The sequence below is a fragment of the Limanda limanda genome, chromosome 5 (genome assembly GCF_963576545.1).
Source record: "Limanda limanda chromosome 5, fLimLim1.1, whole genome shotgun sequence".
In the NCBI taxonomy this organism is placed as follows: Eukaryota; Metazoa; Chordata; class Actinopteri; order Pleuronectiformes; family Pleuronectidae; genus Limanda; species Limanda limanda.
Genome location: NC_083640.1, coordinates 14,162,793 through 14,187,232, shown reverse-complemented (window position 1 = coordinate 14,187,232; position 24,440 = coordinate 14,162,793). Strand labels below are relative to the sequence as shown.

General features: G+C 46.5%; 1 protein-coding gene across 2 annotated transcripts in view; it reads right to left on the bottom strand.

The window, feature by feature from the left end:
• fam222aa (family with sequence similarity 222 member Aa) overlaps positions 1 to 23,599 on the bottom strand; it is a 48,575-nt gene extending 24,976 nt beyond the window's left edge. The window contains exon 1 of one of the 2 annotated variants that reach the window (XM_061071566.1): positions 22,657 to 23,599. The gene's annotated coding sequence lies outside the window, so the exon portion shown is untranslated. Of the gene's footprint in view, positions 1 to 1,946; positions 2,000 to 22,656 lie in introns of those variants that run through there. The other variant, XM_061071567.1, reaches the window with a different exon arrangement.
• Positions 23,600 to 24,440: the final 841 nt, after the last annotated feature.

Sequence of the window (24,440 nt, the reverse complement as noted above, 5' to 3'; positions counted from 1 at the left end):
TAATAAGCCCAAACAAGTTAATCCAATCGACACACTCAAACCCTTTCTTTTTCTTTAACAAGGCACTGCTTCTACCCCCTTAATCCCCGGCTCCCCCTTCTCCGTCACCATACCGTCACATGAATGGAGGGAGAGTGAAAAGCTCCATTAGGAAGGACTGGCAGTAAACCCCTTTCGGCTCGGCACTTTCCACACATCTGCACTAAATAATTTGCACTCATACAGTATATTCAAAACACACACACACACACACACTAACGCTCGCATGTGCCTGATAGAAAACCGGACTGTTTGGACGGGACACACAATGAGAGGGTTATGTTAGCCGTCCCCGATCTCCCCCCCCGACACACACACACACCAACAACAACAACAAAACAACAGACAAACAAAAATTCTGAGGGGACGTTTGTCGACCGGCACGCCACTCGGGGACATAAAAAAGGCATTGTTAACAAACCCTCCCAGCTCCACAAACAAGAGCCACTGATTCCCTAACAATACAAGCCCCTGGATGCACTCACCCACCAGCTCGGCACAACCTCACACCAGCACAATAAATAACCTGCACAACAAAAGGCCATTGTGTGTAAAAGCCTACAGTTTAGGCATTATTGCCATGATATACAGTGTTGGAATAACATATTGGCAGCTGAGCCTTATATATACGATGCATCATGCCGGCGTTATTGGGGCTTATACAGCCTCGTATGCACTCATATTTATAAGAGGTTTCTGTGCAGATGAAAGGCATCTTGGCAAAAACACTCAGCTGTTAGCTTTCCATATTCCAGTCAGCTTCAATAGCTTCGCCCATGGGATGAAGGGTGAGGAATGTCTGGCAGTCCAATAGCAGTGAGTCGTCTGTCATCTCTAATCAAAACACGCCTGCCTAGACTAATGTCAACCCTGTAATAGCAATAAGGACTAATTGACTTCACAGCCAACTGCTGCATCTTTGTGCCGGGCTAGGTTTCATCAATGGCAAATAACAGGCTCACAAAGCGCTGAGCCATAATGGCTACTTGGCAAATGCATGCAAACTGTAGAGAATGCAAAGAGATGAGGTCAAGCAAATATGAAATTTAGATATAAAGTTATACAGAGGCAGGTCTGGGTTTAAACCTTGGATGGATGTGTTCCAAATGCTGGAATGAGGGACGTTGAAGGTCTTATGAATAATTGAGGATATAATGCTGAATTTAACCATATGTTTTCAGCCACTACATGAGCTGTATTCTACCAGTGAAGTTTGGATGGGCTGGAGATGACCTGTCAGGTAGAAACTAGTTAACGCTGTTAGATACGAGTCTACAGGTGGTTAAAGTGGCCACATTGACCAGGGTCATAACTTTAATTTAGGGATCTACAAGAATAAGGTTAGCTGCAATGTAATATGCAAAATATACATTTGTCTCACACAGTAGCCTATGTTGCTGCTGCACCTCTTCACACCTTCTGGCTGAAATACTTTGTTTGGAGATTGGCCGGCCTACCAAAGAGCCATCTCTGCTCTCATTAATAAGATGGCCAACTCTTCTGTGATTGCTCAATTGCTTAGAGCAAGTGTTACCTACAGGCTCCATGATCAGCTGTAAACACAGCTGTAGCCATGGTAACAATGGCGTTGGTTCTGCTGTACAAATTCTGGCCTAATTCGCCGGAAGGCTGGTGTGTTAGTTGGTGACGCTGAATCTGCACGGAAAAAAGTCAGGAATGCAAACAAGCCGTTTCAGGCACTTCAGGAGGAGTAGGAGAGAAGGACTCCCTGTGCCTCTGACTTTGGCTATTTTATGTGCACAAAAAGGTTCTGACACACTACAGAGAAGAGGGAAACAGAATGAAATGGGCACTTTAAGGTGGATTGTGCCCTTAGGTGCATTTAGAGTCTGTGTTTGTCTATTCTGGTGAGAGAGACGGGATCGTTCCTGCAGTTCGGCTCTCACCTGGTTCTGCTCTTTGCACAAGCACCGGAGACTCATAACCCACTCTGCTCCCTGGTATGATTTCGGAATAAAATAAATGCCCTCAAATACTTGAAACACTGCAGGAGGCGTGTAACTCTACTACCTCGGCCACCCAGGTCAGTGAGGAAAACAATGCACCGTCCACTGCAATTCTGGGAAACAACCAGAGCCTCCAATTCTCAGAAGCACTGGTTACGTAAGGCTCTAAATTCTGCTCTCTTTACACCTACACTACAGGTGAACAGTGCACAGAGGCAACAGTGAGCTGAGGCCTGACTTCTGACTTTGACACCACTTGGTCACATGACATTTACATTTGATGCTGTTTTTTAAATTAAATACACTTTTCACCTATATCACAGAGCCTATCAGAAATGTTTGTAGCAGAGGCTATGAGTGCTGAGTTTATTGAAATGTAGCTGTGGCATGTTTAATTAAAAAGTACTTTAAACTAATTAGGATTTAATAGCAACAAAACTATACAGCAAGATAGCTGTGTGGCAACCACCAGTCTGCAGCCCTTAACAGACAAGAACTCAGGAAAATGTCCAGACAATAGTGTCCAGACCTTCTCATGAATGAAGGGATGAAGATGAATGCAGCAGGAGACTCTCCGGGTTAGACGGGTTCACAACAACAAGACATTTCCCGGGGAGCTCAGGTGAGCGGTGGCGTCACGGTAGAGAATGCAGGAGTCAGGACATGCTGTATAAATTCTGTTGAGCGAAATTGTGTGTTTTTGTTTACAGCGCAGTGACAAGGAAGTCGACCCTTATCCCCAGAAGCGCTCGAATCTTATCGTATATTTCTAAGCTGGCATCTTCGTCTGCATTTTCTACATGCACCGCTCCTCTTCTTCAACCTGAGTTATTTGTATTCTTTTTGGTTTTTGCAGTTTTGCGGTGGTTACATGTGCCTCCTGTGAACTAACCCGCAACCTGAAACCCATCTCATGCCTGCGTTCACGCTCGGAGAGTCCCTCGGCTCAATCTGTTTGTTTCCTGCACTGCACAACCAAGGTGCTCTTACAACACGACTGAGTCTTTGTGCTCCTGCCGATGCCAGCGAGGGACTGTGAGCAATGAGAGCTTGGCTTAAGATTGTCAGACAAACCACAGGGGAAACACATCCTCTCCTCCTCTTATTGCCACAGCCTTTGTTGTATTGTTTTTGCACAGTAGCAGCATCAGTTGTCATCTAATACTCTCACACAGAAACCCCTGCGAACACTGTGACACGCTGAACAGATGTGACGGGTATAGCCGTGGAGTTCATCACAGATGTTGATCACAGATACGGCGCCGCATTAAAAACTAAATTCCCCTCTTTGGAAAAAACAAATCATTTTCAGATTTTTTTCCCTGCAGCAGATGCCGCCTCGCCAGGCAGGACTTCCGAACATAAATCACAAACCCTCCACACTCAGTTCAGCCAAATGTGAAAAATTAACGGCGCTTTCTTGGTTTTCATGCTAAGGATTTATATTTTCTGAGTAAACCTTATTACACACAATTTGTTAAGCATTGTTGATATTGCAAAATTTCTTATCCAAATGTGACACAATCCTTTATTGTCCTCGACAGGTCCATTCACAGCTTAACGCAACAACAATAAAACAAGGGCTCCTTTTTCCTCTACCCATCCTATGGCGGCTCACTTGAATATTCAAACAGTGTTCATTGTCTTTTTGTGTTTTGTTCATTGTTGGTTGTGCTGTCATTCCTCTGCTTGGCTCCTGAACTTCAAAGAAAGGCTTATGTCAATTTATGATGAAATGGAGCGAGCAGGCGAGGGAGGAAAGAGGGAGAGAGCGAGCGGCAGAAAACCTTCACGCTAAATGGCCCTGCCTCGAAATGTATGCTTATTAATGGGTGTTCAATAAATCAATGGAATATAATTAAATTCAAACAATGTGATTTCTTCTCTCACTTGGCGAAGCCCGACTCCGAGCATCGCTCTCTGCCGGGCCTAAGGTGACCCCAATTCCCATGGTCCAAAGGACAACGCTGCCGTCTCTCACTGGAGGGTGTCACAGATCCAATAGTCAGTCATGCATAACATTAGTGTGTTGTGAAGCCCACGAGGCAATCAAATAGTGCACCGTTCGAAATGTTGACACTGATCTCATTTGATATTTTTTGAAGTGTGACAAAGCCATTTTTGCTCCGCTGGATGTTAAGAAGTATAAAAGTGAGGATGACACAACTGCTCACAGCTAAGCTAGCTGGGGAGGAAGCAGACATTTTTCTGTGCATATTTCCTCCTCGCTGCGGTTTCCATCGATGACACTCAGCAGCCTCTCCTCTCCCTCCGTAAGGTGTGCTATCCAGCTGTTGTCCTCCCGCTCCCTCTTGAAGCCGGCCCTGACCGTGCCAGCACAGGGACTCCACATGGACGGAGTGGGAGGTGAGCCTGCGGTTGGTAATCACCTGCTGGCTAAAGGCACAGATGGCACAAACACCGGCAAGATGTTTGTGCAGCAGCAATCCAAGAAGTCTTCCTGACAGGCTGACAGACAAAAACACAGAAACCTGAGGAGCCCACAGCGAGCTGAGGGATTACCGCGTGCAGATTTGGGATGCAGGAACCCTGGCAACCCGGCAGTCAGAGAGACAGAGCTACCCAAAGTGCAAAGAGTTAAAGCATCGATCTCTTGTGTTCACGGGCAAGGTCTTGGTGTCACTCAACGATTGGTGAAAGTGAAAAAGTGGGCAGGCCGTAATGATTTAAAATGGTCGAGGCTTTCCATGACAAAAGCCAACCTGATAAGGGCTCCTGTTATCAGTCAGCCAGTCCGGCCATGGATAGAATTGAGAAGCGAGGTCATCGCGAAGATAACGGCGAATGCAGAGCTTCGATTATCTCCTTCCTCCCAAGGATTTTTTTTATATTTTTGTTTATTGGAAGTAGTTTCACGAGATACAACAATATAACAGGGAATACTTCCATCTTACATTTTTTCCCATCTTTTTATCCCTCCCACATTCCCATCCCCAGCACCCATAACAAACCTATAAACACGAAAAAGCAACCAAATATAAAAATAAATAAATAAAATAAAATAAATAATTAAAGGGGAAGGGTGAATTGTTATTAAAAATAAAATAAATGGGGGGGAGGGGGAGGCTCAGTCATCACCATAACGCAGAGATGTCAAAGACTCAATATGACTTAAGAGAGGTCTCCAAGTCTTTTCAAATGAATTTAAGGAACCATTCAGGGAAAATCTAAGCTTTTCAAGACTCACGAACAGTAAAACTTCTTCAACCCACCTACTGTGAGATGGGGGTTGAGGGTGTTTCCATTTAAAGAGTATAAGGCGTCTGGCCAACAGGGTGGTAAAGGCAAGGACATTCTGTATAACTCTAGAGGCAAAAGGCTGTAGGGGGGCCCCAAACAAAGCCAAGAGAGGTTGAGGAGAGATGGTAGTGTTATATGCTGTGCTAAGAGTTTTAAAGATTTCAGACCTCTCCCAAGGATTTTTGATACCCTTTCGTCGCTCCCGTGATTTATTTGGTAGAACAAAGACTTGCATGCTGTTGCAGGTCTCAGAACTATACGCCTCAAGGAGAACACGGCTGGTGTACACCTGTTGAGATTTATTCTTGAGCCGCCATGACTTTAAATCTCCCGACACACCGACAGAGCCAGTCGATTTAAGTTTCCACCAGGATTAACAGAAGATAGACGCTGATATACATGTGTTTATTAACAACAGTTTGAGTGAATGTGCAACTGTCACTGAAATCAGGTGCACAGCCTGTTTGCTTTTCTCCCTGAGCTCCAGATGAAGGAAGTTTGGAGAAAGTCATTTAGTTTATTGATGTTGCTTGCAGATTTTTTTTTTTTTTTTTTTATTCCCGTCAAGGCTCCCGACACTTCAACCACATCAGAGTAAAAATACCCCGCAGACATCCCTCTTCCTGAAGACCCCCCCGACAGATGAGCTCCTTCTGCTCCGTGTTACTGCTCGGTGCCTTGGTTTGTCCTTCACAAGAGACAGGTAATACTGCCAAGACCCAGTAATTAGTGCAGATGGAGACTGTAATACTCTCTTCCCCTCCCTGCAGAAATGCCAAGAGAGGCAATCTATAAATTCCTGCATATTAATGCAATTTAAAACCACTCCAGACACCTTGCTGAAGGCAGGTGATAAAAAGGTGAAAGGCACACAGCTGCTGATATGTCAGTGACATCAGTCCTGTCTCAGCAAGTTGCTCATCAGACACACACACACACACACACACACACACCAAAATAACTTGATAATTTATCTCTTTTCCAGTAAATGCTTCCCCAAATCCATACCTTAGGCCGTACAACCGGGCCTCTATCAATAATTAAATGGTAATCTAAAAACCCATTTTAGTTGGGTCATCTTTCTGCGCCATTGTCCCTGCTTCTCCTCTTCCTCCATCTATTTTTTCCTCCTCTTTCTGTAAGATCTAGTTAGAGATTCCATTAGCATGAGAAAGCAGGCTGGTAATTGTCTTCACCCTACTGAGTGATCCCTGGATAGAGGATTAGGCAGAGAGAAAGCCCCGTTTCAACTCGGAGCACAGATGCTGCCCACAGCTATACCCACTCCAGATTAGATTAGACTGCACAGGGATGAAACTGACTGGTAACTTCAAGCCACGTTAAACATGAACTGTGGACACAGGAGGTTAAAAACAATAAACTTTTGTTCACCTCTCACCGCCAACTGTGACCCCCTTTGTTTTCCTTTTTTCCAGAAAAAAATTCTTTCAAATCTACTAATATGCTTTCCTGCTGAAATCAGGTCTTGGGGGAGGCAGCTTACATTCTCTCTCTCTCTCTCTCTCTCTCTCTCTCTCTCTCTGAAATACACAAAGTATTTAGAGCTGAATCTCCCTAAATCATCCCCTTGGGCCACCCTGTCCGTCACTAATCTGCACGCCACCGCCCCCTCATAAGGAGGTGTCACATTTCTGGCACTCCTCGGTGGGATAAGCACTTCAAACACAACAGCTTCTCCTCTTGACCTTTCCACGATGATGATCGATTAAGCTCATTGGATTAATTCCATAAACACGCAACCATTACATCAAAAAGGCAAGGAATATACCTCCGAGGCAGAACTTGAAATCCACATAAGCTTCGAGAGGGTTTTGCTTTTTCAATCCCCTTCTTGCAGCGCATTAATAGGCACAGAGCCTTTTCCGAAGCTGTTTAGGTTTCTGAATCACCTCAGTTCTCCACCAGTAATTATCGAGGTGAATTGAAGTGAAGTGAAGTGAAGAGCAATGACAACAGAGAGAAATTCAACCGCTATCAGTACTCCATAAAACCTGCCATGCAGAAAAACTGTTTAGCTCGCTCCTCTGCCCGGGTGCAGCGTAAAACTGGCAACAAAACAAGTGAAAAGTTTTAAAGTTAAACAAAGCAAATATGGTTGTTTATGCTTAAAAAATAATAATACCGGAACACACATCGAAGAGTAAAACAGGGACGACTCGACCCGGCTCTTCACCTGTTCAGGCAGCTCTGTGGGGTAGAGCAGGGAGCACTGAGGCCAAGGTCTGCGTCTTGCTTGCTGCATGAGCCATTAAGTTACAACACAGCAGGCTTTCTGTTTTCATGCTTGAACACCTTCTACATGCTTTCAGCAAGGACAAGACTAAATCATCTAAAGTGAAACACCAGGGAGCAGAAACCCAAGAGGACAACAGAGTATTTCAACAGCGGAATGCTTTTAAAACACAACAAATCGCGTGTCACTTCCAATCCCGTTTGTGGAAGTTAAAAAAGGAAATCTACAAACCAGTTTCATTTCACTGGAAAAAAGGAGAGATCTCCCTTCAAGGAGCCCAACTAGACTCCTCCTGTTTGTGATCACAGTGGCCAGCGAGCTCTGCTGCAGCTCGGAGGGACTCCTGCTCTATGGTAATCATATCCTATTTGAATAATGAGGCAGTACCACCACTCCTGCTGCCCGTTCCCCAGCATCCTTGACTGGAGTCTTTGATAGACACTAATTCCAGCTCCATCTATAAAGCTCCTCTCATGCATTTTTAATAGAATCTATTACTTTAGGATTAAATTATAAAAGACTGTCCTCCTTAAATTTTTAATAGTTTGCATAATTGGTATCAGGGCCTGAATGCGAACCATAAAAACCCAGTTTGTACTGGACTGAGCAAGACAAAAACCACAGGACAGCAAAACTGACACACTGGGAACGACACTGTGGCAGGAAAGCACGGATCCGTACATGCACATGCATTGCTCCGTTGCTCTGGAGAATAAGGTGGTGTGACCCCGGCGCTGTGAATGACAGGGACAATAAGGTCAGGGACCATGAGAGCTGCTTTTCACAGCTGAGCTACTGGAGGAGACAGAGGCAGGACGAGTCACCTGATGGAAACAGGAGACACGAACCAGGTGTCCACAGACACCTGCTGCCACTAATGCCACAGCAGTCACCGGGGCAAACAGCAAAAACTACTTAGTGGATGTACAGCTTCCCTTTGTCCCCACAGTCACTGATAACTGTGTTCAGTCAGCTTAAATGGAAATGTATTTCCCCTCTGTGTTCGCACTTCCTGGCAGATCAGCCATGAGTTAAATGTCATCTGCACCCGCTCACTCGCTCTGCATCTCCCGCTCGGCTCTTTCCAATAACAGACAGAGCGTACAGGAGAGCAAATGTGTCTGAGGCATCTCCTGTAAACTAGAACCCCCTTAGAAATCTATGCACGTCACCATCCCCCAAATTAGCACCGCAGGGACACCCCCCCCCCCTCACCGCCCCCGCCTGCTGGCGGCAGCTCTTTGGCATATCTGTACCGGGGAAAATATTTCACACTGTATGAATTATTAAGTGTGGGGCCAGTGCTAAGCAGTGTGGAGATAGAGCAGTTATTCACAGCTCTATTGGGACGGATGCGTCGGGAACCCGGGCCGCTCGCCTATCAGATCGTTTGTCATGAGCGATAGACAATTTACAATGAGAGAATTTTTCAATTTATTCATTCTGCTGTCACTGCAGTTTTCTACCTCCACTCATTCCACTCAACAACCCCCCTCCTCCTTTAACTCTGTCTCGTCTGTCGGGAGGGGGGGGCTCCACGCTTGCACCCACCGCCTGCTTCTCTGTCTGATACTGACTGACTTTTCTTCAGCCTAAGGAGAAAGGTGGCAGTGAAATACATGTGCTGGAGACATGAGGAGAGCAATCCAGGAGCTTTAATCATCTTCACTTCTGTGAAGGTGCATGTGTTGGGGACAACCTGCCACAGCTGAGGGGTTCAGGCCCCAGAAGTGAATGTGGCTCTGCGATAAAGGAGAGGAGCAGGAAACGAGGGGATGAGGGGGCTTGATTGTGCCTCTTCAGGACTAAGCTGCTGGCAAGAGTGGGACCCCCCATTACCTTCAAACAAAAGAACAATAACTGAATTAAACTGCAGCTGACTTTATACTGTCAGAGGCAGAGAGAAAATAAGAGTCTAAAAGCCTAAACATGATCAATATCGTATGTACAACTACTTCGACCTGCACTGGAATAAAATAATGGGTTTCCACGAGAAAATCATCTTTTGGTTGATGGAAGTTTTATTCAGGAGAAAGAAAAGGATCCCAGAGGGAATGGCTTATTTTCACCCGACTACTAAATAACAACAAGCATGTAGATAACAAAAATGTCTGGCAGACTGGAATTTCAACATTAATGAGTGAAGGCGAAGCAACTCTCAAAACAGCCACAGATTTAGGTTGTTCATCATTTCCCTCTGTTTAATAGGACGATCCACAGAGAAGACTGGCCTCAAAAAACCCCAAAGCAGAGCTCCACCATCATCCTAAGAGACCAAACGTGGATAGTGTCAAAGGGATTTTATTAATTCTAAGATATAAAATGACATCAGCAGCTTTGTTGATCTGAATCCTCAGCGACAGCAGTTTGACCTGAACAGCAGCCCAGAGTGCTTCTCTATCGGCTGTGTCTTTTGAAAGCATGATGCAGAAGGATTGCACTGAATAGGCCTTGATGTGAAAGGCAGAGATGTTAGATAAATGTCCTCACAGCCAAGGCCTCTGCCCTCTTCCTGATGATGCATTCTTATACTCAAATACCCACAGCCCCTCCACACACACACACACACACACATGAAAACACAGACACACAGTGCCAACAATCCCACTGAGGGCAGCATTTGTTTGGGGACAAGGTGACCCTGTTGCCTAGGGGCCTGTGAACAGGCACAATGAAAGCCTCTCATCCTGCACAAGGAGTGGAGGGGGGGAGAGGGGAGCAGGGTGGGCTGTGAGGGGCATCACAACGCCCTGCCACTGCAGTTTTAAAACCCCTATTCAGGAAGCCCCCTGAGATAGCTCCTTTCACACCCTGCACAGACGGAGCCAAATCCCCGCTTGTAACCCAGAGTCACGCAGTCAACAGATGGAGCCGCTATTGAGTGAAGGATCGCGCCGACTGGGGCGGCTCCCCATCCATCCCCGCTGGAAACAATGGGGCAGCAGGTCAAGAGTGCTGTCTCTCAGAGGAGGGGTCAGGGAGGAGGGGCGTGCTCCGACACAGTCGAGCTATGCGAGCGCTTTGGCAGCAAAGGAACTGGGAGAGAATCTGTTTCGGATGATGGGCGGAGAGAGGGGGGGGGGGACTCATGGCTGGTTGCAGGGGACCACGCTCAGGTGGAGAGGTGTTAGCATGTGAATCTGGGGCAGAGGTGTTTGTGTTTAACCTGCAACCGAGATCGAAAAACACATCCCAGCGCAACCGTTACACAGGTTGAGAAGAAACACAGAGTTGCAGTTTAGCAAACGTTTAAAGGGCCAACTGCTGCGGAGAGTCACTCATCTTTGTGCGTTGAAAAAACTGCATAAAGCACAGAGAACTTCCCTGTTGATATACAGCACTGCAGCGATGCTACACACACACAGAGAGCAGAGAAAACCTTCACCACTGCAAAACACATGCAGCGCCCTGAGGACATTTTTTCATATAATCCTGAAGTGGATAAACTTAAAACCGGTGTCAACGATCAGAAAACTAGGCCACGATTTGTTCAGGTTAATGAAGCACATGATTAAAATAACAAATGCGTCACCTCAACGTTTCTTTATTGTTCAAACTATCAATATTCTCAGAGCGGCAGCAGCAGCAGCATGAGAGATTACAGTGAAGTGACAGACTAAAGCCGATACAAAAAGTGGAGTTATATTGTTCTGAAGTCCTTCTAAATGGATTGGTTTCCTGTGTTTTCAACTGTGCGTCACAGAGGATGGACAACTGTGAATAGCTCCATGCACACATGGGTTGTGTGCTTGCGCCGGGTGTGTGATCGCACAGATGATCACAAAGCAGTCTTTGCTCCCTGTTGGAGAACGTATATATCCATTTCCATTGACCAGAAGTCTTGCGATCATGTGACCCTGACCTGGTAGTCAATTAGTCATCTGAGTTGCCCCGGCCTCACTGGGTTTCCATGACAGGAGAGCAGACAAAGACATGAGGAGGGTAATGCCCAGATCCCATAACTTCTATCTTTATATGGTGGGAACGCCCCTAGTGCTGAAACACAGAACACCGTCACCACGTGTTCCCCGTCCTTGAAAAGTTTGGTTTATGGAGCTGTTCTACACGGGAAGGCACTCATTACAAAGCAGGAGGTGTCAGGAGCATTGCAGTAATTCTCTATTAACAACTACTTAAAAAAGAAGTACAGAGACTGAAAAAAGACTTCCGGCCACTTGGGATATCTTCCCAAATCACACCTAATTAAAGGCAAAAGCCGAGACCATGAAACCAGAGTTCAGAAAGCCATTTAAACACAGAGGCGAGGCCGATTCTTTCCTGGGTTGTAAGAAACTTCTCCTTCGAACAAATTGTCGGATAAGTATCAGAGGGACAAAGGCTTGAGTTGGTATTCTTCTTTATTCTGCTGTTGTGCCGTCTGAGCCCAGAAATAGAAGGGAATAAAGCCTATGCCGAATCACGCCGAAAGGAATCAATATGTGCAAAGAAAGGGAGAATGGCCATAAACACGGAGGCTTTTATTCAGAGTGCTGCGATGCAGATGAAAGCACCGAGCGCACCTGCAGAGCCGAGCTGAGACCCGAGGAAGACAAGAAGGCCCGCAGCGTTAACAAGTGGGGCCAGAATGTGCTGGTTATATTCAGACCTCAGCACCATCCATCTCCACAGCCGCTAAAGCACAGCAGATTTATAACATTGTTGGTTTTACAGCGGCTCGACTTTCCTGCCACAGCGAGACAGATTCAGGCCCCGGTTGCCCCCTTTTTCCTTTTCAGTGTGGTCTTACAAAGTCTTCTCACTTTTCTGCAAACAACACTGCTGGGCCGCAGCCCTTATTTAAAAGATTAATAGGATGCTGTCTTGGCAGAGGGGCAATCAGCGAGGTTTCTGTAGCCCCCATTAGAGGGAGATCCTGCTATCTCGGCGTTAAGGAGACCCCTCGTTATGCCACCGTTGCTTATTTACACGGGAAGCAGACAAGCCGGTATGAAGCGTTCCCCCATGTGTGATTTTACAGAGCAAGCCTGAGGCGTGACGCGGATCATAGCGGCGCTGGCATCAGTCCCACTGTCCCTTGTACACATACATCGATTTAGCCGTGCGACGACCCGGCTGCCAGCATAAAGGTGAAACACGCTTGTGCTCTTTTTACAGAGCGGCAGAGAAGGATAAAGGCACAACATCGAACATGCGGCGTGAGAGGGGCTTCGTGACGGAGGATAAAGTGTGAAAACAAGGCGAAGAGGAGAAACCATTGTCACAGTAACCAACTGGCTCAGCTGAGATGTCTGTGGCTTTCAAGCCCAGCTGTCAATCACAGCAGCGAGCATCAATGGGGTAAATTTGAATGATAAAACGATAAGTCATGAGCAGGCGATTTCCCTGTCATCGGGGACAGAGGCTGTTTTGAGAGTAACTCAATATGGGTGGAGGGATTTCACCGCAGCCATATGGAATTTGGTTTTTGCGCCTCGAGTTGCCGGCTTCGCCCCTCAATCATGACAGAATGTGTAATCACCAAATGTCTTCCTCTCAAAACCCTGTTACAATTGGCGGCACAGCGCTGTCACGGAAGACGGGGGAACAAAATGGAAAGCTGACTAAAAGACAAGCTTTAAGTGACACTTAATTTGAGATACCCAGGCATCCTCTCGGCTCCAGTAAACAGAATCCATCAAACTTTGCCCAGAGCCTGTGTAAGTCTGCAGCTGTCTGTGGGGAGCGGAGCAGTATGCCTGAGAGGCCCCTTCGTTACCGAGAGGACTGATGAAGAAATCACCTCCTTTAATAGATCCCTTAAAAACATCGAAGAAGACGAGGCACGGCAATGATTTTAACAAGTGCAAATGTTCCTCTCTCTACTGCTAGGCGGTAAAAGCGTTTCCTCCTTTAAAGACAAACCAAGCCGGGAGAAGAAAAAAAAACACGACAGAAGCTAATGACGGCCTCAGAGAAGAGACGGAGAGAGAGAGAGAGAGAGAGAGAGAGTAAAAACAACACGAGCGAGCTGGTGAGGGAGTATATGAGGAAACTGTGAACAGCTGCTTTCTCCCTCTCTTCTCTTTGCTCGTCCCAGGAGAGAGGTCCCTTGCGATCTCCCTGATCCTAGTTTGTGGCTGACAGAGGGGACCGCAGCTCTGTTCATCTCCCCGCTCACACGGCTCTGTGCACCCCCCACCCCCCCACCCCACCCCCCCCCCCGCAGCCCCCCCCCCCCAACGCTCGCCTCACTGTCGCTCCAGTGCCGGGAGGAGAAGATGGTGGGGAGGGGGAGAGGGGAGAGGGGGGGCTACATCAAGGAGAGACTCTCCCAGTGGGTTCTCGTCAGTTCCAGGCCATTGCACCTTGCTCGCTGGGGTTTTGTTTACACACACACACACACACACACACACACACACACACACACACACACACACACAATCACACACACACACACACACACACAATCACACACACACACACACACACACACACACAAGCATGCATGCACACACACATACGCACAAACACACACACACACACACACAAACATATCCATACAGAGGCAGATGGCTATTAATGGATACGATAATGTGCCCGAGGTTTTTTTTTGTTTCTTTGGGGCCGTACAGTCCCATGTTTTGATTTTACGAACTGTTGTGATAATGACAATCGCTTCGGTAACAGATCGCCGGGCGTTGGTGACAAAAAAGACGACACAAAGTCACAGTCCGTTACCTCTCGGAGTTTACTTGAGTGGCACGGGAGCAGATCAGGATGGAGCCGGTTGATGTGGTCAGTGATCATGTGAAGCCAAAAGGCCCGACACACTTCCCCCGGTCTTTGGGGACGAGAAGAGAATGGCAGGCTGCCCTTGTGCATTCAGTCTGTACAGATGTTGCCTTGGAGAGCGGCTGACTGGCTGGCTGCGGTGACAGCTGGACAGCTGTTCCTATAGATGCAGCCACGGAAGCATGCCATGGAGATGGGGGAGGTGGGGGGGGTGGTAGAGCTGTATGTTTAGTTTATCTGTATGAAGTTCCCAGGACGTGCAAAGCTGTCACTTTTCAGCGATGGTGCATGAGCCCGGATAAGGAAAGACGGCACCGAACAGGATACGGAGACAGAGCACAGATGGGTAAATATCAAACGCGGCTGACGTTAGTTAAAGAAGCTCCAATAACAAAACAGATTTTCTGTAAACTGTAATTTTTTCAATCTCAAAGTAAACAGTCATTGCAATAACCAACAGGCTACACTGGCAGGAGTCAACACATTTATTTTTGATCCGTGAGCTCTGTGACTTTTTATCAGCAAAAAAAAAAATAAAAGTTTAATATGAACTTCACAGGGAATTTCAAGTTAATTTTTTACTTCTTCCTCGAAAAGGAGGGGGGGGGTTGTCTATTTTCAAAAGCAGAGAGGATAATTGGCTCAGAGTTAAAACCACTCTGGACTTTGTGCCAACATCAGTGACTGCTGGTGATGAAAGGCAGTTTAAATTGAGGTCATGTTCTGATATCATACTTTTATTCTGCCACTTAAAAACACAGTTGCCTAAAATTATAGAGACCTGCAGGAGAAGAGTGTGATTAAAGACAGCGTATAGATTAACGTCTTAACTCAGGGCTGAGATTTGGAAAGAGGAAAAAAGAAACTACTGGGGGGAAAAAAAAACGAGTTTAAATGTTGGAAATCACTCAGCTGTATGAAATGTTTTCACCTGCTGAATAAACACGCAGCAAATCAGGAGTTAAACAGCCTGGATTGACGCCAGTCACTTCTGCCAAAACGCTCATTTTTCCTGAGCGAGCCGGGCTATTCATTATGCCACAAAAGGTCAGCAATTTGTTCAACTCAATAAAAATGTTAATAAAACTAAGAGCTCACAAAATCAAGCCCTCGGAGGCTCTGCTTCACCCCAACATTAAGTGAATATGTGAATGTGTGTGTTTGTGCGGCTGCGTCTCTTTAAGCACGATGTTGCCACGGCAGCGTGACGTAGGTCAAAGGTTGAACTGCAGCAGCTATCGAGCAGGAAATATAGCTTTGGCCTGGTCGTAATCCCGGTCAAACTCCACCAACTACTCAACGCAAAGCAGATATACACACATGCTGACACACACATACACACACACACACACAGTTCTGTAACCTACAATAACCTAGAGTTTGCACCCCCGCATCAAAATCTCCAATTCCAGCTCGTACCCTCAACCCACTCCTCTTAATAAATGAAAAGACCCATTAGGCAGATTTCAAAGGCCGCCAGTGAGCTTATAATTACGTACAAAGTCTTTTAGAGGAAAAAAGTGATTACTCTGGATGCAAGTCTGGAAATAGGTGGGGGTGGGTTATTGCTAAGCAACCAGTCATTATCCTCCAGACTGGAGCACGGTGACCGGCCATCCGTCTAACTCCGGTGGCTCGCCTGGCTCCTGTGCAAAACCCCCCTCCCTCCTTCCCCTCCACCACTCTCTCTCTCTCTCTCTCTCCCCTCTTCCTCGCTCCCTCGCTCTCTCTCTCTCTCTCTCTCTCTCTCTCTGCCTTCTCCCCGTCCAAATACAAACAGAGATAAAGAACGCTGCAATCGCTCTTGACACACAAATAGGTTAACACAATAAAGCCGGCTTTGCCTGGCTCACTCGAGGGAGGAAAGCAATTCCAGCAGCAGGCAGGAGGTAATAAAACAGGGCTAGGAGTGCGTGTGTATGTGTGTGTGTGTGTGTGTGTGTGTGTGTGTGTGTGTGTGTGTGTGTGTGTGTGTGTGTCCATACATGTCCTCATGTCAGTCTTCCTATGATTTTGTATGTGAGTGGAGGCAGGCGCACAGAAGCTCTTTGGCCTCGGGGCCTAATATCCCACGGATTTTCAACCTTTCCCTGACACAAATAATAACGGGCAAGAAAATGATGGAAATTCCAGGCTACTCCTCCATTTAGATTAAGGAAATGGTGGCTTTACATTAACAATATAGCTGACCCGCACCCTACACAAACACATAAACATCTCCCATATGGGTCACATGTCCACCAGCTCCCTTGTAAACGGTCTACAGCGTGGTTAAAATTCAACAAGTAGATTTAATGAGTTTTATCTCTGCACGCCTCAGCTTACGCTCCCTGATGCGGCTGCCAGTCCTGGCAATAAATGATAAAAATCTCCAGAGTTATATTAAATCGTGTTGCATTCACGCTGAAGTCAGGAAAAATGGCAAAGTGGCTTTTGCAATTACAATCCGGACCAGACAACATTGTTTTCTCCAGTCAGTGGAAATTTCATTACCTTATACAGCAACTGCCTCAGAATTAGGTAATGGCGTCTTTTTGTCAGAGACACAAACCGTCTGAGGGAGGTTCGACACCCTACGAGTCTTATCCATTCTACAACAATATGCAGCCACTGCCAGTCACCGTCCAGATGCTGGTCAGCATAATGTGCAGTGTTATTCAGAGATATGGAGGAAGTGAATGAAGAAAAGAGCAGTCAATAGCTAATTCCTGGATTGACGGTGGTGTAATCAAAAGCATTGAACCTTGATACGTCCATGCAGCCAACGTATCTCTCCTCAGGCTGTTATGGACTGATGACGTGGGTCACACGCGGCTCCATCGCTCGCATGTCAATAAACAGAGGGGGGGGGGCGAGGCCAGAACATTTTCCTGTGGAAGGACTGAACTCTGAAGAAACCCCAATTAAAGCTTCTGGGAAAGTTTGGCGTGTTGAGGTGGCACAGGACGGCCATTTGTACGTGTCAATCAATTCTCCCTGCTTTTACCCGCTGTTCCTTCCACCAGGTAATCACACAGCGCAGATGTAGAGTGGTGGCCATTGTCAACAGGGAATAAATTACCAAAGCATGAAGAGAAAACATCTTATCTGTCTGATGTATTTCCTGCTTCTGCAGAAAGCTACAAAGCCCGAAGGGAGAGCAGTCAACCAAAATGCAGGGGGATGGAGATTAGGATGATGTGCGGTTCCTTGTTCCATTAAAGTTTGATCTTCCTCAATAGCCGAGGAGAATCAGATATCTCCCATTCAAGATTAAAGTACACCAGCATAGAGGGAGAGATTAATCAGAGGCCTGCACGAGATAAAAACAGCCTCGCTTCTGGCATGGAAAACAGTGGCAATAAAGAGTTCAGCTGATAATGTGAAACATGGCGAGGCACAATAGCAAATCAAACAGCATGCATGGGCCTGCAAAACAAATCAAAGCGCCGACCGGCCCGCGATACCGAGGCTGGAGAAGCGCAGCAGAGGCTGATCTGATAGCGACCGAGGCCTTCATTTTATCACTGGTTAAGGTTGGAGAGGGCGCGCTGAGAATTTTTCCCATGTTGCTCACTGTCGCCAGGCTCTCATTCCCTCTACTCCTCCTCTCCTTGAGATCAATGGCGCTGGGGTGATTTCACAGCAGCCTGCACTGTCACCCAGAACAAATCAATGTGACCATGAGGAAGGCAAGAGCGGCATTGTTTTTAAGGAGAGCAAATTCGCTGTTGGAGAGCTTGTCAGATTTGCTTTATTCTCCCTCTTCCCCCCAGAACACTTTGGAAGGAGCATGCCTCCACTCACTTTTTTTTTGTTTTGTTTGACTGCATGGGTTATGGAGCAAGCTATGAGCGGCGCAGCACTCAGGTCCTCCACACCTAGAGCACTCACTCGCCACACACATTTCTGCAGACTATATTTCACGACATGCTCGAGAGCATTTTCAAACAATAAAGAGAAATGGACTAACGGCCGTAACCTTTCCAAATTAAAGGCTGTACATTAACCTCAAGGCCTGGCGAGACGTGACTTCCATTCAACCTGACAGAGGGCGGGGGGGGGGGGGGGGGGCGGGCGAGGGAGGGGAGGTCGGAGGATCGTCGCTGTCCGTCATGCTCTAAGTAGCTGCAGATAACCCCGGTGAGGAGCTGCCAACGTCTGCCATGGCGGTGGATCAGATCACATGAGCAGAGCGGTGGTCAGGTAAACCTTTTACTGCAGCCAGAAGAAGAGGAAATCATCTACGGATTAACCAGCGGAGACACACACACACACACACACACACACACACACACACACACACACAGTTGTGCTACCGTGGAGCCGTCATCACACAAACTTCATTATTATACCTGTATTCATGAAAGTGTGGCGATTTAGTTCATTTGTACAAGGTCAGTATCATGTGAAAAGCTGCAGTTTTCATTTGATATAGAAAATAAAAAACTGAATCCTGAGAATCAGCCTTCAGGCCATAAGACTTTTAAACTCCTCTGAACTGCAATAACTCCACCAAACCAGCACCCTGGAATATTTGCATATTTGAACCAGCACCATAGCAAGCATATTTGAATATTTGCACTACTGCACAAATTGAACATTCATCTGTAAAGATATATATTTAGATTTATATATTTTATTTTCTATTTAAAATTTTTTTGATATTCTATTTCATTGTTATTCTATTGTATTCTTTTTTATTCTATTTTATACTATTTCTATTTTATTTTTTGGGGTTGAAATTACTGAGCATTGCTTTAAGAAAGTGTGTGACCCAAGCATTTCATTGACAGTGACTACTTCATGTTATCTCTGTTCATTTGACAATAAAAATCTTGAATCTTGAGAGAGACCCTGAAACATTTGTGTTTGAGTATTTGACCCCAAAGTGGTCCAAAGATCAGAAAGCTGGAGAGAAGATGAGAGCTTTCCCTCTGACAGTGTCAGCACTGTTAAAAAGACGGAGGGTCAATGATTCTCTGCTAAAATAGATATCATATGCAGGTTGATGAATTGCAGCGCTGAGGTAGATATCTAAAGCATTAAGTCCTGGTTGTGTTCCCTGTAAAAAGGAATAAAATCCACTCCCCCAGTACTAATGATGTCAGATCTCATCAACACTACCATCTTCACTGGAAACTAAACGTCTCCTTCACTTCACTGAATTCCCACTGACTGTCTGAAGGCTGTGTTTGTTTGTTTCCCCACTATCGTCTGTGTGTTGCTTTTGTTTTATGTTGCTTTCTTCATGCTCCGTCTCCACATCCCGGACACTGATGTGCCAGACAAATCTCGCTGCAGGGACAAGGGTTTATACTAAATCATGTAGTATTGCAAAGTACAAGAAAGCCGGTGTCATTTTTGTTTGCCTGCACATGAAAAGTGTTAAAATAAAGACGCGATAAAGAGACTTTTTCCTGACATGAGACACTTTGATCAGGTTCCTAATGAGCCGCTGTTGACACGGCTTTGAGAGAAAACGCTCCTGTTCGTTAAAAGTGTCCGATGAAATTTCCAAGTATAAGAATCTTTGTGTGCCTTTCTAGAATATCGGATAATCTAGAAAGGGTTGTCGGGAGAAGAAACGTGCATTTCAGAATTATTTACAGCCACAGTCTATCTTTCTATAAATGGAGTAAGAACGGTAAATCTGTTCATTTGTGAATAAAAAGCAGCATTTTCAGTAAAAAAACTCCACACAAGAGCAGACCTGCATAGATAAGACTTCTGACGTGGGGGTAGATTTTCAGGAACACACACACACACACACACACACACACACACACACACACACACACACACACACACACACACACACACACACACACACACACACACACACACACACACACACACACACACACACACACACACACACACACACACACACACACACACACACACACACACACACACACAAGCATGCATGCACACACACATACGCACAAACACACACACACGCACACACGCACACACGCACACACGCACACACGCACACACGCACACACGCACACACGCACACACGCACACACGCACACACGCACACACGCACACACGCACACACACACACGCACACGCACACGCACGCACACGCACACACACACACGCACACACATACACGTGTGTATCTACTATTTTAGTCATCTTAAGTGCCAAAATGAGTTTTGCTGCCTCTGGGTAAGTGTTGAGACAATCAAGCCATGCAGGGATTAAAAAAGATTAATACACAGCACAGGAAATTAAACTTCAGTGACTTTAACGATATTCATGAGTCAAGCTCACTGATTCACTTCAGGCAGGCACTTTAATAAGCAAAGAATACAGTAAGGGGCCCAGACGCTATCAATCAATCACACTGATAGGCAATTTGAGTTGCAAATTGATAAAATGCCATGCTTCTCTTAGTGTATTACTTTTGTTAATGCGATGATAAAATATGTTCCAACTGTTGGCAGCCTGAATGAGTCCATGCAGCAGACTGGAGTTTGACTTTAAGGTTTTTCTTAATTTTCATCAGTAAGGAAAAGAAGAAGCTAACAAACAGCTGGTGTGAGCAAGTAAGGAAAAAAAAGTTTATAACATACAAAGCTCAGGGATGGATCCAGGGGCCAGTTGATCCTTTGGCCCCCCCAACTTAAATCTGATCGGGCCCCTGATGTGACCCTGGCCTGTCAGCAGACTTTGAAAAAAACAGTCACTTACTAACAATATTATATTAAGCTTCTTATTTTCTTAAGTACACAATGTATACTTGAACAATGACTAATTTTCTAAATACATTCAATGAGCTTAACGCTATAGAGCTAACAAGGAATGATTTTAATCTGCACCTTACTGATTCAGGAATTGTGCTTGGATGTTGGACTTATAGTTTGGCCACTCTGTGTATTAAGAAAAATCCTTGATTCACCACTGACTTAAGGTTGAAACATTTTTTCACAATACACTGTGGACTTTTGTCACTTCTGTCCAGCGCAACAGGAAACATGGTGCAAGTGAGAGGAAGGCAGTGTGAGTGGTATCGAGCCTGCAGCGGGACACTTCCTGGGACCAGAGTTGCAGAAAAAAAGAAGATCTAACATCTAAGCCAGAAAAATAAAGAGGCAAAACAGAGGCTACAAACTCCAAAAGGTAATTCAGTGACCTAGATATTAAAGCCTTTCTGCCGTTTCCTTCTCCCCTGCCTTGTCCAACCATCATATTGAGTTAAGGGGAGCATTATGCTGGGGAGACTATTTGTTTAGGTGAGGAGCAGCCGCAGAGCTAATATGAGCACAATTTGCTCAGCAGGTCATAGGCGCAGAGTGGAGGAAGTAAATGAGGCAGCTCTGCCCCCTCGGGTGCAGCCCCTGCCTCATACATCACTGGATGTTTTATTCAATACAGCCAGGAAGGCTCCATGGCAGGTGCCCTGGCTGTGGGGGTGCCTGCCCTGCTGCTGCTGCTGCTGGAGGGGCCGGATTCCATTCAGCCAGAAGCCTGTCTGAGCAGGACCGGGGCTGGCGAGGAAGATCAATTTTGAGGATCCTTGTAGTCTAATGATAAAACATTCCGAGTGCAGTTTTTTCTCTCACTGCACAGTCAGCATAAGGTGCAGAGCTCATGGAGGTGCAGTGTCAGCGGAGGGAGAAAGCAAACCACAGCACGGGGAGAGGGTCAAAGTTCACCGGAAGCAGCCCAAAGTTTTATGAGCCCACTCTTGCATTTAAATAAAACATGAACTTTAGCTTCTAGTCAAAAGATATTCCGACGTGGAGGCATTTGCATTCCCGGCAGATTCTCGGGACAGTGACAAATCGCCTCCGGAGCTCAATGCAGCAGCATCATCCTCATCATCATCCTCCTCCTCCACACCATGTCGCCGGGCGCAGAGTGAAAAGTTTTACAGCTTTAAGCACGTCCCCGCGAATTTTACGAGTCCTCTGATAAAAGCCACTGCGCGCTGTGTAGGCTCCATATAAAAGAGAATGTCTGTCATTAACTTCCGGGGTGGAAAGAATCACTAATTGCTGCAGACACTGAAGTCACCGTCACCCACAGAGGAGGAGGAACTCGCACCTCCTGCTCTGACTCCTCCAGTGGCACACCTCCCCCGCCCCCCCTCACAATACACTTAATGGCCAGCCGTACTTGAGAAGAAGCAGTATCCCACATGAAAGCGGCTCCCGGAGCCATTCGGGAGCGGCTCCCTATAACAACTCGATTTTTTTTTTTTTTTTTTTTTTTTTTTTACAACACTTCCTTTATTGCGGGTCACGCATTGGAAACAAAGGTTTTAAATCCGAGACGTTGTTCAGAGAGAAACCGGAGCATTTACAAACAGTCATTCTCCTCCGCTGCGCCTCCTCCGCCACAGACCGACCGACCCCGACACATTCAACACATCTGCAGCACTCGGAAGAAATGTAGATGGATATTTACCATAAATTGCTCCGTGGTGCAGACTAGAACTCCATGCAGGTTGTGGTGTTCACTGAGCAGTCTGCCTGACACCTCTCCTCCGGTCCGAATTAAAACGGATTCATTCTGTTCTCCAGAAATCCAGCAGGCGCTTTGGTCGATGTTAGACGCTGATTAAGTTTATCCTCCTCCTCCTCAAACGATGGGATGCAAATATGCCGGTAACCCTGCGAATTAGATTCCACCCTCTCGCTTCGGGCATGCAAAGTTAATAAGCTTTCTCTCTCTCTCTCTTTCTCTCTCTCTCTCTCTCTCTCTCTCGACTCGGCTGCCAATTTTTGCCGAGTGCAAAAGCGCAGGTCGACAAATTTCAGGCGCGTCCTCGGAAGGATTGCGCAGCAGTAAGTGCGCTCCTGGGCTCCTCGGGTTTCCTCCTCCGGAACAGAATGAAAGCTCCTGGTTCCTCCTCTTTTATCTCCAGATAACAGGAGGTGTCGGTAGGAGCACTGGAGGGCTCGCACCGCTACGCACTATTCCAAAAAGGCTCCGGCGTTACGCATGGGGTTTAAAGTGGTCCACCCGCTCACCATGCACCACCTGATGGGAACTGGATCGTGCAAGTGTTAGTCATGTGTTTTTATAAAGGCAGAAGGTAGAAGAAATCTAGGCTGGGCCAAAGCAGCTGCCTGGAATATCCGAAACTGCTGCGATGAGATGTAAGAAGAAAAAAAAAATCCCGGCGATCAGGCTCTGCTCCGTCCGTCACTTTCTCCGCAGCCTCTCTGAGCTCTTTCCCCCCACGATCCACCCTCAGGTTCCCGGCTGAGGCTGTGGTCTGACCCGGGCTGCGGAGCTCCGGGACCCTCTCTCTCTGGTGGGGTCCCCGGGGAAGAGATGCTTCAGTGTGGGTAGAACGAGCTGGCTGCTGCTGCGACCAGCTCCGGGATGCGGTCCTGCCCTGGTGCCGAGCTGCCGAGACTGACAATAACCCGGAACGCTGCAGCCTGTCAGGCAGCACAGACCGCCCACCGACCAATCACTGCACTCGGGGAGCAGAAACATTCCCACGGGTTGGCCAATCATCGGTAATTGAGGACTGTTTCCATAGAGATGCGTCCAAGCGTCTGAAACCACGTTGTTTATTCGCGGAAGAAGAAAGAAGCCCGATCTGAAATCTCGCTGGGAGGACGCAGATTGAGATCTTTAATCATTCTTTTATCCTTTACAGCGTCTCAGCCTCTTTCTCCCCCACCCCCCACCCCCTCCAGCTGCCTTGTTAAAGGTTAAAGACACCGTCCTGTAATGAGAAGACATGGGTTCGAAACCTGCCGGCGGAGCAGTGCCCTTGAGCAACGCGCGGAATCACACTCCAAGCTGCAAGGAATTCTGCCCCTCTTCCGGCTGCTCTGCGGGGAGAAATAAAGTATAATTATGCAACCTGAATAAAATTAAATGTGATTAGCATGTGGAATGAATCTACTGTTTATGAATTGGTGCCTTGAAAATGCCATTTAACTTAATTGGTTTGAAACTCCTTTAGGACAAACATTCCCTTCGTATAATAAGCCTGGCAATAATCAGTTTATAATATCAGAAGTCAGAGAGCTGGGTGATCATCAGGGAGCCGCCTCGGAGACACACAGATTTATTCAGGGATCTATTAGGATGCATTATTGGCACGTTTGTCGGGTGCAGTGTCTATATCAACAACCTCCAAAGGTAATTTACTAACGTAGATATGTAGGGTTTGTAATTATTTGTTACCATCTATACACACATTAAAAGCTCCCTTCAGAGGGCAGGAG